At 45.7% G+C, this 7,941-nt stretch overlaps 1 pseudogene; it reads left to right on the forward strand.

Moving 5' to 3' along the window:
* Positions 1–6,652: 6,652 nt before the first annotated feature.
* LOC112471285 lies at positions 6,653–6,771 on the forward strand (annotated as a pseudogene).
* The last annotated feature ends 1,170 nt before the right edge of the window (positions 6,772–7,941 follow it).

The raw sequence follows: 7,941 nt of genomic DNA on the forward strand, positions 1-7,941 counted from the left end.
GCCGGGGCTGCCGCGGCCCGGGCTCCCTCTTCGGCCGTTCCGCCGTTGTCCCCTCCCCTGCCGGCCTGGGAAAGGCACCCGGCGGGGCCTCCCCTTCGCCCAGCGTCTTGGCAGGGGCCCCGCGAGCGGCGAGAGTGGGGCCTCCCAAGCAGAGGCCGGGCGGACCTCAGAACGCAGGTGCCAGCATCCATATACACACTCGGTACCTCTCCCCTCGCCGCTCTGCGGAGCGTGCGCGAACTCCGCCCCCTTAACGGTGCAAAGCAAGACCAATTATCCCATTTTACAGATGCGTAAACTGAAGCCTCGGGAAGACTCGCGACTAGCCCAACGGCAATGGCAGAGCCAGAATGAAACCCAAACCTCACATCTCAAGGACGTGCTCAGGTCTTCTGCCTCGGCTCCCCTGTCACAGGCGTAGGCACCACGGAGCCCTGGGTGCATGCCTGGCCGTGCACACTTTGACCGGCATCCTCCCTCCTTCCTGACCCCGGTTTCAGGCTTCACACCGCTAAAACGGAGGCGAGTAGGTTCTGGCCCCGGTGGGGGCTAGCACGGGCTGGAGACGGTTGCACTGAGCCTCACAAGTTCCCTCCCAAGAGAAACTGCGGATGATTCGGGAGCCCTAGACCTGGGGTGGCGGAAGTGGGGCGGGGGGATCGCTTTTTTCCTTCCAGAGCTGTCTCCACGGCTGTTGATTTCCCTCTGTCTGTCACACCTCCCCCACTCCTCTCTGCTACTCCCTGTCGCTGAGCCACCGCTGGGCAGAGCCAGATTAAGTCCTTGGGCTGCCCCTCTAGTGGGCACTCACCCTTAGGTGACACCTACTTTGCCACAGGAGAGCCTGGGGAACGGCAAGGTCTCGGTGGGGAGGGTTTCTGGGGTTGGGTGGGCCAGGTAGTGGCTCTGGACTAGCGCTCAGTTCAGACTAGGGAAACTGCAAAAGGAGTGAGATCTGCTGGGAGTCCGCAATAGGCTCCGTGCAAGCAGGACGACGGTCTGTGGCTTCCTGACCCATGGCTACTTATGACAGGCTCTGTGCTCAACAATTCTTTAGAGGCTCTCAGAAAGGTTAAAACTTCTGTGACTGCTTGTATTTTCCAAAGACAGGCACAGTGGTATCTAGCTCATCCCAATTACTCTTTTTATCATGTGTCATTGACTCTCTTCCACTTGGCACAAAAAGTGATGGGGTCTGTGTTCCCTCCTTTTGAACCTGAGCAGACCTTTGTGATTACCTCAACCAGAAGAGAATGGCAAAAGTGACACTGTCATTTCCAAGGCTAGGTCATAAAAGACAATATAGCTCCACCCAGCACAATCTCTCTCTCTCTCTCTCTCTCTCTCTCTCTCCAACATCTCTCTCTCTCTCCCCCCTCACCCTGCCCCACTCCCCCTTCTCCACTCAACCTTGGAACGCAGCCACCATGTTGGGAAGAAGCCCAGGCCTTATGGAGAGGCCACGTGTAGGTGTTCCAGCCAACAATGCAAGCCTTGGTCCCCACTAACCACCAGACATGTGAGACAGTGAACCTTCAAATGATTCAGCCCTCAGCCTTGGAGCTGCCTCAGCTGATGCCAAGTGGAGCAGAAATGAGCTGTTCTAAACTGTAAAATAAATATTGTTGTTTTAAGCCACTAAGTTTTGGGGTAGTTTGTTACACAGCAATAGACAACTGGAATGCTTGTCCAAGGTCATACAGCTTGAAAGCAGTAGGCCTGGGACTGATTTGAAACCAGGGCCATCCAATTTCAGAGCCTGTTGTGTTGCACTATTGAGCAGTGTGCGCTGTACAAAGCTCTTCTCAAGAAGGCATGAAGCAATATACTTGTAAGAATTATATCAGACTGTAAGAAATGAAGATGCCGACTACCCAGAGGAAAAAGTTTGTTTTCTCCCATTCAAGCTGCTAAATCGACCAACGTAATGGGAACTGAATGGAGACTAAATCCTGGAAGCCTTGTAAGAGGAGGTGGTTTTTCTAAAAAACATTTTTGTTTTCATTATATCGATCATGATAAGAACAAACCACTGGCCGAGGGAGAATTAGAGAAACTAGTAGAGAAATCTGCTTTAAACAGGGTAGTTAGAAAGGTCTCTAAGAGGAGGTGAGTTATTTAAACTGTTATTCAAGGAGCCAGAGTAAGAGAATTCCAGGCAGAGGGAACAACAAGGGCAAAAGCCCTGAAGGAGGAACAAGCTTGATAGATGTGCAAGGAAGTGAAAAGGTATGTGTGACTGGAACTTGATGGGTAATGGAAGAAGGATAAGATAAAGCTGGAGTGGATAGCAGGAGCCCAAGCATGCCCTGGGCAAGGGCTTTATTCTTGATGCAGTAATGAGCCACTGGAAATTATAAGTAGGGGCATAATATCATTTAATTTATGTTTCAAATAGCTCACTCTATCAGCTGGCAAGGAGAGATGCTAAAAGATGTGTTAAGTGCTATTGAACCAGTCTCTGAGAGATAATGGTGGCTCCACTCTCGTGGAGGCAGTAGAGAGGGAAAGAAGAGCGTAGTCTTAGGACATGTTCTGGAGCTTCAAAGAGTTAGACATCTTTGGTTGGAGGTGAGGAATCAGAAAAATGAAGTCAAGTTCAACTCCCAGTTTTGGGCTTTATTTACAGGAGGAATGATTTATAAGATAGGACAGGCTGGGAGGTGGTTACGGGTAAGAGAGACCAGGTTTGGAGGAGGAAATAAAAAATATATCAATTGCCTATCTGGGTTCTCCACTTAAATGTATTCATAGACATCTCAGACTGACTGAACCAGACTGACTGAGATGTCTATGAATACATTTAAGTGGAGAACCCAGACAGGCAATTGATATATGAATGTGGATCCCAGGATAGCTGTTCGTCTGGAGTCATGATGAATCATCGACATTTAGACAATATTTAAATCCATGGGACCAGGTGAGGTCACGTAGGGAGAAGAAAAACTGACCTAGTACTAGGAAGTTAAAAATCCTGGTTCTACAAATAATCCTAAAATTTATATGGAACCACAAAAGACCCCAATCTTGAGAAAGAAGAACAAAGTTGGAGGTATCACACTACCTGATATCAAACTATACCACAAGACTCTAGTAATCAAAACAGCATGTACTGGCATAAAAACAAACACATAGATCAATGGAACAAAATAGAGAGCCAGAAATAACCTACGCCTATACGGTCAATTTATCTATGAAAAAAGAGGCAAGAATATACAATGAGGGTAAAGACAATCTCTTCAATAAATGATGTTGGGAAAACTGGACAGATACATACAAAAAAATTAGACCTTGTCTTATACCATATACAAGAATAAACTCAAAATAGATTAAAGACTTAATGTAAGACCTGAAACCATTAAACGCCTACAAGAAAATATAGGTCGTAAAGTCTTTGAGATTTGCTCTTAGTAATATTTTTTTGATAATATCTCCCCAGGCAAGGGAAAGAAAAGAAAAAATAAACAAATGGGATTATATCAAACTAAAAAGTTTCTGCACAGCGAAGAAAACTATCAACCAAACTAAAAGACAACCTTTTATATTCACCAATGATACATCAATAAGTGGTTAATATCCAAAATGTATAAAGAATTCATACATTTTAACACACAAAAAAAATCCAATTAAAAAATAAGCAGAGGACCTGAATCGACATTTCTCCAAAGAGGACATATGGATGGCCAACAGATAAATGAAAAGATGCTCAACGTCACTAATCATCAGGGAAGTGCAAATTAAAACCACAATGAGGTATCACCTCACACCTGTCAGAATAGCTATCATCAATAAATCAACAAACAAGTCTTGGCGAGGATGTGGAGAAAAGGGAGCCCTTGTGCGCTATTGGTGGGATTGCAAATTGGTACAGCCACTATGGAGAACAGTATGGAGGTTCCACAAAAAATTAAAGATAGAACTGTCATATGACCCAGCAATTCCAATTCTAGACTGTTCCATTGAGACGGAGGGGCAAGCGAGAGTTGGATGAGGCAGAGAAAGAGCTGAGGGCAGGAGAAAGGGACACAGATGGATCCCGGGATGGGGACTAACGTTTGAAAGGATTTATTTGGGTAACTACCCAGAATTGGAATTGCTGGGTCATATAACAGTTCTCTCTTTAATTTTTTGTGGAACCTCCGTACTGATTTCTATAGCGGTTGTACCAATTTGCCTTCTCTGCATTGCCCTGGAAGGAAGGCAAAGAGATGGGTAAGATGCAGGTGAGGCTGTCGGGAAAATGAGGGAGTGACCGATGATGGCTTCTGTTTTCTCGATGAAGAATGAAGTCACGAACCCAAGAGTGAGGAGACAGGAGTGAGGGTTGTTTGAGGAGAATGGAAACCAGACTTCCCAGGATGAGCAAGGGAGTATGTCAGGCCATTTATGCACCTGTTTGAAGTTTAAAGTGAAACCAATCAGCCCAGCAAACACTGGGTATATTCTAAAAGTTATTTTCTTTTCAGATTTATTTTGCATAGCTGAAACCGTACTGCACATACAATTTTATATCCTGCTTTTTATTCACTTAATGGGACAGCAGAAGCATTTCCCCAAGTGTTTATAAACTCTTTGCAAACATCACTTTTAATACTTAGAAATAATCCGTGGAGTGAATGTTCCACGGGTCACTTAACCTTTCCCTCTTTTATTGGACATTTAAATTGTTTCCTGGCAATGACTATTGCAGTCCTGAAAGAGGCGGTGTGTGGTCTGGTGAAGAGGAAGGGAGAAGGCTAGCAGCAAGGCAGAGCTGGGACAGCTGGCTGGCTGGCGCCTAGAGTCCCATCATGGAAGTTTTTTAGGAGCCTATTATATGGCAATTGGTATTCCTGACATTCCGGGGTTTCCTGGGCATGAGGACAAAGAATGGGACAGCAAGGCAAATCTCACTGGCCTCTCAAAGTGCCTAATGGTTCAGGTGTAGAGCATGGGGGAAACAGGGTGGGGAGAGGGACCCAGAAAGCATGGAGGGCCAGGTGTGTGACCCCTGAGCCGTTTACAGTTTAAACATTAATTGCAACAGCCGTGTTTGAAGTGAAAACAGGGCCCTTCACTTGCCTGTTTCCTGCATAATACAAGTCCTTCTGGCATCCTACCCTTCCTGGAGAGGAACTGCCCAGCGGACCTGGCCATGGGCAGAATATCTAAGGTCTCTTAGCTGTGTGAGTGAGCTAGTGGGATCACCCACCCAACAGAGGCTGGGGGACCACTTGTGGGGATATTTTCCAGGAGATCCTGCCCTGGGTGGAGGCCGCTCGCTCAGAGACTGGCTGAGGCCCCTTCCAACTTTGAAGTTCTGTGATTCGATAACACAGCATTCACTGAAGTCCCACTATGAGCTGAGGACAGAGAAGTATCCCCCACTGACAGAGTGCCTACTGTGTGCCAAACACTGAGCTTCCTGTGCATAATCTCCCCTAATATCAGGTCAGGCCAATGAAATAAAAAATCACCCCATCTGAGAGAGGGGAACAAGCAAGGGCAGAGCAGGGCTGCTTCTTTCCGCCCCCCAGCCCTGGGCTTCCCCTGAAGAATGGGGTGACTGGTAGAGAACCAAACAGCATAACCCTTTCCTATAGCATTTATACCCCAGAAGGGAAGGGCCTTAGAGTCAGGCACGTGGTAGCTGTAGTAAGAGGCTTCAGGTTAGAACCGAGGAATTCAGTGTCCCACCTCTTTGGGCTGATGGAGCCAGAGCTAGGGGCCAGAAGGTGACAAGGTCTTGTTTGTGTGTGTTTGTGGGATTCGAATTTCTGATAGATGATAATCAGTGCCAGGTTTTCCCAGCTGGAACCAGAGCAGGCACAGGGCCAATGCCTGCTACCCTCTGGGCAGGTATAAGAGCCAGGGAGGAGGGCCTGGACCTGAGTCAGGACAGAAGTGCTAGCCGCCTGCAAGGGGGTCAGGGTGCAGAGCTAAAGCTGCTGCATGTAAACCGCCAGGTGGGCAGAGCTGGTTCTGGAAGTGGCCTCTTCTCTGGGAGATCTGGGAGAAGCACCAAGGAAAGCATCAGCAGGAGAGGCTAGAGGAGGTCACCTGAGCCAGGGCTGGGCACAGTGAGTACATTTCCATGGTTCTGGACTTTCTCCTCCCCCCTGAGCTCTGCACCCCTCAAGGGACTGAGTGACTGTCTCACAGGTGCCTAGATGGGACTGAGTGGCCACTCGTCAAGGATTTGAGCCCTGGATCTCTCAAAGAGGTGTGGTATGTGTGTGGTGTGGTGTGTGTGTGTGTGTGTGGTGTGCAGGGGAGGAGGGGGTAGCAATAAGCACTGTCATTCATTCAGCACTCACCAAACACCAGGCACTATGTGTTATCTCACTGAATTGAGAACAGAAGGATAGAGGTCTGGCTTAGCATCCTAGTTGTTCTGGGATTATCTTCATTTACTCTTACAACAGTCCTATGAGATAAATATGTTACAGGTGAGCAGACAGAGCACAGAGATGTTAAGTAACTTGCCCAAGGTCACATAGCGAGTAAATGGCAAAACCAAGATTTGAATTCCCTCACTCTTGAGCCTGTGCTCTTAACCTCCACGTTATATTGTAGTGTGGCTGTGATTAAGTTCTTTCCACTTTCTTAGTGGCAGTTTTCTTGTCTGTAGTTTGAGAGTGTAAGACCTGATGATCAGAAAGATATTACCCTGGTCTGCGGCCATACGACCCTGAACAAGCCAGATCCCCTCTGATCTCAGAAGCTAAGCAGGGTCGAGCCTGGTTAGTAATTGGATGGGAGATCACCTAGGAAGAACAGGTGCTGTAGGTGTAAAAAATAAAAAAGTAAGGAATTGTAAGCTGACTAGGTCCTTGTAATCTGTGAGGTCAACCAGGGTTACCTTGCCTAAAAAAAAAAAAAAAATTTTTTTTATCTGACAAAACCATCTATGGAAAGTGTACAGAAAACATGAAGATTTGGAGAGAGACAGAGACAAAGAGGAAGGAAGAGGAAGGAAGGAAGGAAAGAAGGAAGGAAGGAAGGAAGGAAGGAAGGAAGGAAGGAAAGAAAGAAAGAAGGAAGGAAGGAAGGAAGGAAGGAAAGACAGAAAGATAGTACCTTGAGTTTCCCTAAAGTTACCTCAACAGCTTTAAGCACCAGAAAACTTGATGGAAACTTTTGTCCAGAGCTATTTGTATACCATTTGATCCAGCATTCAACTTTTGAAATGTATCGTAAAACATAAAATCAGATTTATGAACAAGGAAGTTCATTACATATTTGTTTATAGTCACAGAAAATTCGAAGCAAACCAAATTTGAGGAATAACTGATGCACTATGATAAAATAATATGCAGTCATTAAAATTCATGTGCTCAAAGGGTACTGAATATCATTGGAAAACTCTCATTTGTTAAGTGGAAAAGGCATTTTATAAAACTATACATGATATGATCTATTTATAAATATGTATATGTACATGCATATGAAATAAATATAAAAGCCTGAAAAAATTACCCTTAGGAGTTGATAGTTAATCTCTGAGAAATGGAACTACAAATATTTCTGTATTTTTCTTTATTCTTCTTTTCTAGATTCCTCAAATTTTCTACAATAAACATGTATTACTTTTTTAATTAGAAAAATGAAGAGTTTTTTTCGTTTTGTTTAGTTTTTTAAAGATCTCTTTTTTTGGTCTAGGCTCGGCCCCTTTCAAACTTCTTTTATAAGGCACTCATTGACTTTGAGAGGGAATTAAAATGCAGGCTGTCAGTATTGGGCAGGCCTCTGAAATGACCCGATCCAACACGTTACATGTGAGGAAACTGAGGCCCAAGGGTGCAAGGGATTTATCCAAGGTCACACAGGGAACCAGAAACCCTAGACCCCCATCTGCCCAAAGGGGCACACTCCCTAAATCAGACTGCTAGAAGGGCAAGGAGGTGGAAGAGAATCACACCTAGAATTTACTGCGTATGGCTAACGTGTGTTCATTACTAA

Source organism: Pteropus alecto, unplaced genomic scaffold (genome assembly GCF_000325575.1).
Source record: "Pteropus alecto unplaced genomic scaffold, ASM32557v1 scaffold45, whole genome shotgun sequence".
NCBI classification, from domain to species: Eukaryota; Metazoa; Chordata; class Mammalia; order Chiroptera; family Pteropodidae; genus Pteropus; species Pteropus alecto.